Source organism: Cyprinus carpio, unplaced genomic scaffold (assembly GCF_018340385.1).
Source record: "Cyprinus carpio isolate SPL01 unplaced genomic scaffold, ASM1834038v1 S000006701, whole genome shotgun sequence".
NCBI lineage: Eukaryota > Metazoa > Chordata > Actinopteri > Cypriniformes > Cyprinidae > Cyprinus > Cyprinus carpio.
The window spans coordinates 1,117,293-1,129,673 of record NW_024879310.1 but is presented as its reverse complement, the minus strand read 5'-3'; the positions used below and the strand labels follow the sequence as shown (position 1 = coordinate 1,129,673).

The 12,381-nt window shown below is 39.7% G+C and overlaps 1 pseudogene; it reads left to right on the top strand.

The window, feature by feature from the left end:
- The first annotated feature begins 6,211 nt into the window (after positions 1-6,211).
- LOC122144516 lies at positions 6,212-10,498 on the top strand (annotated as a pseudogene).
- Positions 10,499-12,381: the final 1,883 nt, after the last annotated feature.

Sequence of the window (12,381 nt, the reverse complement as noted above, 5' to 3'; positions counted from 1 at the left end):
TTGAAATAAAGTGAGTTAACATTCAACTCTTCAATATGGCGGCCCCTATACTGCGACCTGCTCCATTTAAAATGTCTATCATGGCGATCATTGTCAAACCTTCTCTGCCCTCGTTCCTATGGGTAAAACGTGCTTCTTTACGACAAAGACAGCTGAAACAGCTTTTCTTTTGACTTATCAAATTAAAGTTTAACTTTATGTCTCCTCGTGCGATTTGTAATCGATCTTTAGATTAAACCAAGACAAAATATCAACACAGAAATAATTAGCATATGCACAAAAGTCTCCCGCGCATCTAATATTAAAAATAAACTTTAAAGTTCTTTTGACACTTTTAACAATATTTTGGCTTAACAATAAAAAGGTTTACAGAATTAAACTTACATATACATTACAAATTCAAAAAAAAGAAAAAAAAACCCTTAAACTAAGACATGTTCGTGATCGGGAGGCTCCATATTGGTACCACTCGCGGGGGGAGGTGGATTGGGGTGGCTGTGGGGAAGGTACACAAAGTACAATTGAAAGTTCATTGGCCAAGCTGATCTCGCGGGTCGGAGACGACGCTGGTCGTCGTTCCCAGCACAAGACTGAATAACAACACCCCAGCGATTGAGGGCGTGTAGATTATACCCCACGCCGCGGACAAACACCCTGTTCAACACTAAACATTGGCAGTTTTTAATCCGTGGCTATGCCGTGCACCGTGCATGACTGGAGGCGCGCGCGCGATGTCCCAGCTGATATGCAGCGCACTTGTCCAAAGCAAAACGTGTCCGAATGACCTGCTGGAGGTTTAGCACGCCGCGAACCGCCATCACAATCGTTCAGATGTTGTCTTTTGTACTGGGTTTCTTAGGAGTGTCACGTGGTGACACCGCCGTCACGCGCAAGATTTTTGATGGTTTTTTGCAGGTGGGCCGCAGTGAGGTCAGCCCAGAAAACTCTGCCTCGAGGCCATTTGTTTTTTTTCACTACATTATCACTTTCTTTACAACAGCATTCTGGTCAAAGTATGTGCCTTTGAACACCAGACCGAATCCCCCCGCTGCCGAAGGCCTGTAGTTCGTCGCCAATGAATCACCGTGAAACGTGTTAAACATAGTGGGCACGCGCAGTTTTTGCCAGTGGGCCTGCCTGCACGCGCCAAACGCCCAGCCCAAAATCCTTTGGCATTAGTGATGGGGATTGGTGACGGCACAGTTAATGGTAACCGTGAACCCAAAACACCTGGGTCTGCTATTTCGGGCCCTGCTTCGGCTCGTGGGAGAATTCACAGTGCTCGTCTGTCATATGACTCTCACGTGGCCAAATGTGCCAGGCGTTTAATTTGTATGGTTTTTATGAAACTATGCTCTCGGTCGGGTAAGGGGGCATAGTTACATATGAAAACCCTTTAAATCAAACAAAGCAATTTAAACCAGTGCTGTACACCACTCGGGATCTGTGGCCCAGATATCATCTCTTTCGTTCGAACCTTAGCTAGTGCTGTGTTATCAAAGTCGGCACGCAATGATGAAACCAACAGGCGCAGTGTGCCCAAATCAACCCCCTAATTACTAGAGATCATGTGGCGATAGCAAACCGCTCCACTCGCTGAGCTGGTACCGTTTGTTTAGAACGGTGGTGTGTGTATTATAATATTAGTCAAATAGTTAATACGATTAATCACACACATCCAAAATAAAAGTTGTTTGTTTACATAATATAGGTTGTATACTGTGTATATTTTATTATGTATATATAACTTTTATTTTGGATGTGATTATATCGTGAATAGTATTTGACAGCCTAATATAAAATATAGATACATATATCTAATGTGTGTACTTGTGTGTATGTTCTAACATGTTACTCTTATTTGTTGTATATATATATATATATACCCTGTCATATATATATATATGTAACAAAACTTTTATTTTAGATGTTATTAATCGTGAATTATCAGTGACAGCCCTAATATATATATATCGAATATATAGTGTGTGTTGTGTGGTGTGTAATATTGTATATATGTATATATATATATTTGTATATATATAGAAGATATATATATAGATATATATGTATGTATAGTATATATATGTATATCTATCTAGCATCTATCTATCTATATATATATAGATATATATATTGTATATGTGTGTATGCGATTGATGTATTAATGTTTATATTCATCCAAATATTATATATATATTAGCCTATACATTTTTTAATGTACTTAATCACCCAAGAAGCATCCCATCGACCTTTAATAGATTTTCGATTTTATTATTAATGGATTAATTCATTTATTACTATCTATTATAACTGATCGTATCGGTTAATTTTAGGGACGGTTGGTGTAAAATTACATGTCTTGGTTGCGCTCTTCTTGAAACTCACCGTTTGTTAGTCGTGTCATGGTGATGAACTTGGGGTTTCCCCAGTTGTGCCGTAAAGGGGATTTACACCCACCAGATCAGCCTCTAGTACTAAGAAAAAAAAACGGGGGGAAGGAAATACGGAAGCGAAACGGTGTTCGGCTTTCGGTTGTCATGTCCAGTCGGTGGCGGCCTGCAAGCAACCAGATAGCGGTCTCTCTTTTTTTTCATCGGGATTTCTTTACACAAAAAAAGTCCAGTTAACTTCTCAGCCTTCCAAAAAGAAGGAAAAACAGGCGACGCACCAGGAAATGAGGTCCGTAAAACGCGGTGATCTCGATCACGGTTTCGGAGGGAGATTGCGATTCAAACAACAATAACGACCTACGAGAGGTGGTAACGAGATCATTTCTGCTGCTTCATTGTACCGGCAATGAGAAAACATGAGCGTTCGGAAACGGCCGCACAGCGGAGACAGGGGTCAGTCACTTCGGCCATGCCCGGTTGTCACTATGATTCAGCATGTTTTAGCAATATTTGATCTACCTTTTTATCCTAAGCCCGATTTATTATATACTAATGTGCCAACTGAGCTTGAACGGCAGCTATCGCCACATCACTTTATATTACGTTCATGCACAAAAGTTAATCAAAGTTGGTTTTCTTAGAGAAGGGGGGTGTTTTTAAAGTTACAGGCCTGTATGAAACACTAATACAGAGCCCGCGAATGTCTTTCCTGTTTGAACGTCGCAGAATAACTATTTTAGCTTGTTTCTACTATATGTGGAAGTATTCATGTTGATTATGTTTCATGACGTCGTTTTAGGCCACGGCATTTGTTTCTTAGCTGATAATAAATTCTATGCCCGATTCAGCTACTTTGTCATTAACTAAGTTTTATGTTAAATAAATAAATACATAAAATAGAATAAGTTGCTTGCAAGGTGGGCGGTTTCCGAATGCGCATGCTTTAAAAACTGATTGTTCTTCTCTGTTTTTTCACGCATCATGTGTCCCGCGTGGCAGACGGTCTTATCTAGCGTGTGAGTGTGGGCAGATGTGACGTCAATTGTGAGGTGGCCTTGGTTGTTCCACTTTGTTTCTTCTTGCATACATTGCGTGTTTTATATGGTTTTTAGGGATAGTTTGGGTCAAACAGTTGGTTGGTAGTTAGGTCAACTCCAACTTTATGCCTCCCCAATCCTGTCCCTTTCTATGGAACATCAAAAAGGAGATGTTGTGCAGTCCGTGCACCTACAGTCTCCATGTTTATCCGATGGGCAGTAACAGCAACACAATCATGTCATTTCTGCCTAAGCATCTGATCTTGTGCTTATATGGGGGAAAATGCAGTTAATTATAAACTGTGATTTCTTCAAGCTAGAGCTCTTGTTTAATAATTTGATTAGAACAACTGTCCTTGCAGATCTTATGAGCCAGAGTAGCTCACGGTAGGGAAAACGATCAAAGTAACGGACGCGTGGATGGCTGCCATGGTACTCCTCCTCCACCCTGTGGACGGCAGGACATCCAGCGGTTGATCCTCCGTGTTTGGGGGAATTTTTCGGCTAGAGGGCAGGAGAAGCACCCGCCCAGTGCATGGTCATCCAGAGGAGAAGCTCCACATGTGAAGTCTTTCTTGCTGGTACACCAAAACTGAAACCAAAAGAGCCAGTTGTTGTATCCGTTGCTTTAAAGACAGGCAGGCATTACTATTAAAGTACTGAAACCATTTTAAAGTGATATAGTTAACGCCAAATAATTAAGCATAATCATTTACTCCGCGTCATATCATTCGCAACCCTATATAATGAGCTTTCGTCGTGGGCGAACTAAAAAACAATATATTGAAGGTATGCTATGTAACCAGATGGACCATGCGTGACTTCAAAACGATCTTCTTTGGTCGTTTGGCATAAGGTCATACAGGTTTGAAATGAGCAGCGATGACTGAGATGATAAGTTTTTTTGGCTCGATTGCTGTCTGCTTCAACCCTAACAACATTAGGTGGCGGTCACTCATCCTTTATGGTTTGTGCTATGGATGGAACGATGGCTCTCAAATTCTGATGGCATCCTTGTACTGTATTTGCTCAGTGTTTTTTGGTAGGGAGATCGAAAACCTTGTGATTCATTGACATGCTAGGGCGTTTTTTTTTCTCTCTCATATCAGCGGTGATTGTAAATCGCGATGCCTTACCATTGCAGTTAGGCGTTGCTCATATGGCTTCTCATCCACTTCTGCCTCCTATAGCAAAGAGAGTAAGACACTATACCGCTGCCTCGGCTTCCTCAGCACGTCTCTTCGCATTGGCTGATTTTGTTCGGTCCAGGCTATGTGAGCTTTCCTGTTTCTTCTTCACACTGGCTCGTATGCTGGCTCTTCTCAGGCAGCGTGCTCTCTGTGTACGCGCTCTGAGTCAATCCTCAGGAATGTCCAGAACTTGGTGTTTGTGATGGTTGTTCTTGCCTTCACAATTCATTGTTTTTATCCCATATGTTATATATGAAAGGTGCTTCTGTGTGTTCGAATATCTGCATGTGATCAGGACAAAACTGTTTAGGCTCACTACCTCTTTCGTTCACCTCTTGTACCACACCTCACTTTCTCTTTGCCTCTTTTCTCTCGTTGCTGTTTGTTTTTGTTTTTTTGTGGGGGCTTTAGATGTGTAAATGAAGAAGAGTGAGCTGAAGGTGGGGGAAAAAAAAAAATTGTTTGTCTTTTCCATTAATGATTTAAAAATGATATTGGGGCAGAAGTGCAGGAGAGGGGGAAGCGTGTGATTCCAGGCGTAGTAGTATAAAACAAGGCTGAATGTGTTCTTCCTGTATGCTTTGTGTTGCTCGCGTCATTTATGTGGGGGTTGAAAATGAATCATTCAGTGGCTGGCACACCATTTATTTTTAAGCTTAAACATGTAAACCCTTTTATCTTTTTTGTTTTAAATATTGTGTCTCTTTGCTCTGTTCAGTTGTTTGTTCATTATTTGTTATCTGAAAATCCAAGCTGTTAAAGCCACACCAAAGTTTTAATAGTCATGTTATAACTATATGATACCTATGCGTCAATAATGACCAGAGGACTTAATCGTTGGAATCACTTTTTTTTTTCCAGCAGGATAAGCTGATTAAACATATAACAGCAATTGAAGCTAATTGTACAAAACACGCTTTTGCACCTGACTTTAAAGAGGCTACATCATTTAAAGTGGTATACACAACAAAGCGGCAGCACATGCTTATGATAAGTTACATAATCGTCTGGCGTTTTTGGGTTATTTGGACACTCATAAAGGTATTGTTATAGTCATCTTTGTTACTTTTCCTTGGTGTGAACTATCTGTTAAAATCTCTTTAGAACACATTAGCAAACCACCACTCCAAACAACCTTAGTAACTGCATAGTAAACACCCATGGCAACAGCCTGGATCGCTGGAAAATTCCTAGTAAACACCATAGTGATGTGATTAAAAACTATTCAGAACACTGGCAACCTTTAAAACATTTTAGTTACCTGGAGGTAGCAACTCCTTAGTAACCACACTAGCACCACCTTGGCAACCATGATAGAAAACCTTGGAAGAGCTAAAACATCTGTTCAAAACTCTTTAGCAACACCCTGGCAACCGTGCAGGAGACTATAAATACTGTAATAGCACTTGCTAAAAGTGATTTCAGAAATATTTGCAACTGAATAACCAATGAAGCTTTTCTACAGATAAGCACCATTCATTTTCTTCATATTTTAACATTTAGCTTGCCTCTCTCTTCTTTTCAGGGGCGAGAGCCCATACATCCTTGACCAGACCCCAAGTACGGCGCACCAACTGATCGTATGGCACCCATGCATTCCATGCGAGGCCAAAAAGTGCCATCCTCAGCGACGTGGAGACAGTCATCTGCAGCGACAAACAAGAGACTTCATCCTCCGCAGACTGGAACAGAACATCTGGAGGCGCTTCCTGAAAAAGCCAGTGCTGGTGGTGGTGAGTGGAGCAGCCGAAGGAGCGTGGCATGCGATTGCGGCTATGAGTGTGTAGGGACGATCCGCGGGGCAGGCATACTTGGAACCTCCAGCACTGACTCCAGCAAGACGCTGCCTAGGCCATTGAAGTGATGTGCAGAGGAAGAAGGTTTGGGATGGATGCTAATGAATGATCAAACAACTGTATTTTTAGGAGTGAGAATAAATGTAACCCTCTAAAGCCTGACATATGAAATAACAGGTCTGAAAACTATACCTTTTTTAAAATGGAATGTTTATTGAAAAAAAAGTCTAATACATCTCATTATGTGTGTTCTTGTTGAGTATCATACTTGATATATCAGGCTTTTGATGGCTCATATAGTATGATATAGGAGAAAAATGTAACACTAATGGCAAGTAAACCTAAGTTTCTTCAGTTCCAGTAAAGTACCATACTTAAAATATTACTAACAATATAAAATGTATTCTTACATTTTATGTTACTTTATAAACATCTGTAACGATTCACAAGAAGAAGACATGTTTTTACCATGACCTGAAGGCCGGACATTTTTGGAATTATACTAAAAGGCCTTTTGACTTTCTTAAAAAAGTATAAACTGCAATCAGTTTGTTTTCATTAAAGTTTTCATCATGGGCGATGATTTAGAGACCATAGAATTCAGTGTATAAAACAGGTAGGCTATAAGGGTTTAAAAAATGTTCATCAGTTAGACCTTGTGAAACTCTTATTTCATTTCCATTGTGCGTGGTCATATTTTTCCATTTACATTGACTTAGAAATTAATTCACACTCCCTTAGTTGATATCAGTGGGCAGTGTCTGGAATCCACCGTCTATCCCATAACAGTGGGGCATCCCCCTATCAAACTTAAACTTTTAATTGCAGTTAAAAATGAACGTACATGGGGGAGGTGTGTGATGCGTGGGCACACAAACAAAACATGTGCACACCGCTCATCTTTGGCCATTGTGAAATGGGTACTTTTCAACACAAGAGCCTGTGCCAACCGTGGCAACCACAAAGAACCGATTTCAGCAATGTTGTGGAAACAAAAGCAAAAATGTATTTTATCTTTTCACTGTTTTAGATTGGCAAGGCCCCATTGATAATATCAAGAAAGTGATGGTCACCGTGTCTCTTGTGACAAAGGACATCCCACACCGCCCACATCCACACTGCTTGGTCGGGAAAGGACTGTCGGCAGATGGCATCTGTGTCATCCCACATCAATCCCCACAGCACTCGCAGCTTTGCGAATCTGGGCATCCAATGTGTGCGGAGGAAGACAGTATGGTCAGTAGAACATGATCTGAGAGTAAAAATGTTATTTCCTGCCTGAGTGTGTTTGTGTTTTCCAGCTTTGCGAATCTGGGCATCCAATGTGTGCGGAGGAAGGAACTTGATGCCTCACTTCAGAAGAGGAGGAATAAGAATATTGATCCGTTTAACAGTGAGTTATTGAATGATATTGCAGACCGAATGCCTCTGTTCTGAATTCTCCGAATACCTATGATTCCTTCATAGCAGGTTCTAATAATACTCTTCCACTGTAGCGGAGTATGAGCATTTGTTGAATGTTTTTGTCTCGTTCGTCCACCAGGCGGGCCACTCTAAGACCATTGAGGACATGGACATGAACGTGGTGAGACTGTGTGTTCCAGTGTGAGCTGGAACGAAAGGACGGAGAGCGAATTCCCCTCGCACCAACTGTGGTTTTCCAACCCCATTTATGACAAGAGTAAGAGCAAAGATATATATGGGGCCAGAAACATACTCTACTCAAGTACACAGAGTCTCTGTAGTTTGCTGGTAGATCATGTTTGGATTGTTTCTATTTGTCTGATTAGACGCGACCACAACAGCAGAGCTGAAGATCAACGGCTTAATGTTGTCAGGGAAACGGCCCCTGCACAGGAAAGGGGGGACTGAAATTTACATGCTCTGTGACAAAGTGCAGAAAGGTAACTGAAACTTTGAAAGGTTCATATTTAATTCACAAGCATCTCGATTTGCCAATGCAGTTGTGCTGAAATAAATCAATTGTGTATCTGGAAACCTCCATAGATGACATTGAGATAATCTTCTGCAAGGACGATGGGGAGGCCAAGTCGGAGTTTGCTCAGACTGATGTCCATCGACAAATCGCCATCGTCTTCAAGTCCCGCCCTTCAGGGAGCAGGAATATAACGAGGAGGTGGAGGTCCGGCGTGTGTCTACTCGCAGCATTGTCTGACCGGATGGACCGCGAGCCAAGTCAATTTCACATATGTTCCAGACAACGCAGGTGAGTCATATAAAGACAAGATTATTAGATAAACATAAGGTGACAGATGATGAGGGAGCTAGCTGCGGTAGATTTCACTCTAAAATCAAAAGGTAAAAATATTATAAATCTTAAATGAATAAACTATTATGCTGGCAGAGGCAGTTTGAAGAATGGATAGATGGTTTATAGGATTATACTGTTATTAAATATTAAATTATTAAAATTAAGCACTTTAAAAAAGTATATCAAATTATATAAACACTCTATGAATGTATATATTGTTAGAGTTTTGAAAGAAGGGCTGCAAAAATAACTGTATTTGATAAAAAAATACAGTAATATTGTGAAATCTTATTACAATTTAAAATAACTGTATTTAATATATTTTAAAATGTCATTTATTCCTGTGATGGCAAAGGGTGAATTTTCAGCATCATTACTCCAGTCTTCAGTGTCACGTGATCCTTCAAAAATCATATTACAATACGCTTGATTTGCTGCGCACAAAACTTTTTTTATTTTTTATGTTGAAAACAGTTGTGTCTGCTTAATATTTGTGTGGAAACCGTGATGCATTTATTCCAGGATTCTTTAAAATAAACAAAGAACAAAAGAACAGCCTTTATTTTGAAACGGAGATCTAAAAGTCTTGATTCTTTATCATCATTTATAAATCCATTTAGTGCATGCTTCCTGAATAACAGTAAATAAATAAATAAATAAATAAATAAATACAAAAGGTGTAATGGTCCTAAAAATGTTAGTTATGTGGTGCTTTCAGGTTTCCTGTGTTTAAAAGTGATGGCATACAAAAGAAGACCAGTAGAACGGTTAAATGAAGCAAAACGCCTCACATCCCAGAAATGAATCAGACTTTCTCTTGCTAGTTCATAAAAATATTGTAAAAAGAGGGTGTGTCACCATGTCAGTTTTTCATTATAAAATAGCAGCATTATAATAGTTTAAACTGAAAAGTATGCATGAGGAAACGGTAATGCTTCATAATAGGTCTTATAGAACACAATAGAACACAAACCATTCTGTTACAATCAGTGCCATTTTAGTCAGCCCCCATCACATGCTTCTGTCACCCTGTAAACACGGAAGGAAGGTTAATCTGATTTGCACTTTTGATCTGCAGATCCTTACGGAGTCAACCGCAAGAGGAAAATGAAATCTGATGTGAAGTTCAGCGAGCCATGCAGCGTTCCTCAAAGTAAGGATGTTTGTAAAATAAACAGATACCTTAATATTTAGCAAAACTTTGTTGACTGGCATCAATGCTTTATTTCCTCCTCTCTCAGATCAAGACACTGTGAACGAAACTCGGCATGCCACAGCATTTGAAAACCCATTCTACACCTCTCCCGATTTTAAACATTCCCAATGCTTCCATGGCAGTCCCTGTTATGGATGGAGGCGTCCCACATGCCATCCCAGGTTATGGAGAAAATTCATTACAAATGACGACTTCAAACAAGAGGATGGTTGTATTAGCATGGACCTAGACACTTTAGATACTGTCTTCCAAAGCATTTCCCAATGCTTGGCCAGCAAGGTTCAGACCAGCTTCTAAATCAGTTGTTGTTTCCTGGCGATCTCAACTTTGGGTTAGACGGCACAGATACGAAATTGAACGTCAATCAACCGATGATGAACATGTCGTCTATAAACGACGTGCACTTCAGTCAGATGGTGAATGAGAGTCAGGTCTATCCAACAGATCTGGAGAACATCGAAGGCCCTCATTTTCTCCACTGTGAAGAACGAGAATGACCTGGACCACTGAATGCCACTGTGGACTCTTATGTCTTAGATACTATTGGGACTTTGTACATACAGTCAATGTTGACTATAAAATAATTCTGGACTAGGAAAAAGACACCGACTTCAGAAGTCAAACTTGCTATTGACTGCCAAACCTGTTCAGCTGGCACTATCTGACTTCCTGTTTGGTAGTATGAAGTACTAATGAAGTAAATAACCTGCTCAGCTCGACTGGTCTTAAGAATGGACAAGACACTGAGGCTAATGATAGCCAATGAAAGGCATTCTAGTAAAAAGGGAGCAACAGCTGCTGCTCAGCTGCTCGTGATGTGCCAGTTATGAAATGTGATCCGTCATTCATTCGCTAATTTATTGTGTGGGTTTCAGAGCAGAACCCTATTAGTATTGTGTAGATGGTCCCAGACCCAAATTCACTTCATTTTTTAAGTGTTATATGTAACATATTTGTTTTGAGCATTTCAGAATAGTTCATCCATAGAGGAATTTCAGTTAACAGCATTAAGGGGACAAACTGAGATATTTAAAAACACAATTCTGAAGTAGCAGTTGGATTAATTCATACCAAATCTGATAACATGATCAAGCTAGGTGTGACGACATGGTAAAAGCCATTTCTAATCAGCAACAATAAAATCCTGCACTGAATCCTCTACCCATTGGTGGCTGTTTGTAACTCCTGATGGTTAACCGGGTTGGCACACTATGCTAGGCTGTTAGGAGCTGTTCACACAGAACACATTCTTCAACTTCACTGTGATGCTTTTTCCATTGTTTTTCTATATAAACATGCGCTAGATGGATGTGTTTGACTGTGCACTTGTGTCTTGTGCAGCGTAGTGTGCATGACACAATGTTCTAAAAACAGCACTCAAGTTAAAAAAGGTCAGCTTTTAAAAAACGTGTCTCTTGACCTTGCGCTTTTGATTTAGTTTTTTTTTCATGTCTACTGCCTGTGTCTCATGCTTTTAAACACAAAGAAATCTGTGTGAATGGCTTCTAAGCTTGATAACCGAAGTCTTAACTGAAAACACAAATTAAGGTAAATGTTTCATTTCTTTGGCTTCGGTAATATAAATGTTTATGTAATTTAAAATACATTAACACATTTTAATAGGTCAGAGGGGAATTTGGATTGGAGCCCCACCCACAAAGAAATCTCATTGGTCTATTAAAGTTCTAAAATTGGAGTTAAAGTTGTATATTTAACAAGTTCTGGTTGGCTGCTTGCACAGGATTTTATTTTTTCAGAGATAACAGTCAAATTATCCTGGAAACTTGTCACGCCTGGTCATGATGTGAAGTTATTGGGAAACTGAAATGAATGTTGTTTGAGTCAGTGGCAAAAAGATTCCAGTGATTTTTGTCTGTCTGTCATATCAATGTTTGAAGGAAGCTGGGTACACAGGCATAACTATTGGAAAGCATTTAGTTCTTTTATACATATATAATGTCTGTAATACTGCTGTGATTTTTATTGTGCTGTGTAAAATTCCTTTAGTTGCATTCAAATATTGTCACATTCTGCTTCTTATAGTGTGTTGCTGCTGTCTATATTAAAATCATGTGTTCTGGAAAATGACTCCATTTTGACTCCCCTTTGTTTTCTGTCTTTATTAGTCACCGGCTAATTCATAATTTCTGTCTCGAGAGTGGGCGGCACTGAGGCCAAAGTCCAACCAAATCTACCTCACCGCATTAACATTAGCTACATTTACTTGCATCCAAATAAAAAAAAAATATCAGTAATCTGATTGAAAGGCCTTCATGTTAAACACTGCAATCAATCCAGAAATAAATTTCCATCAGTCTGAAAGGAATTCAAACCTTGATTTCATGCCATATATGTTTTTATATTTAAGACCTACAGGGGAATCAGAAAAAAAGAAGTTCTGTCACTTCCTCATTCACTACAGCTATTGTGCTTTGTTGCACTTCTCTGATACTATATATAGAGTTCTGAGCAATAGC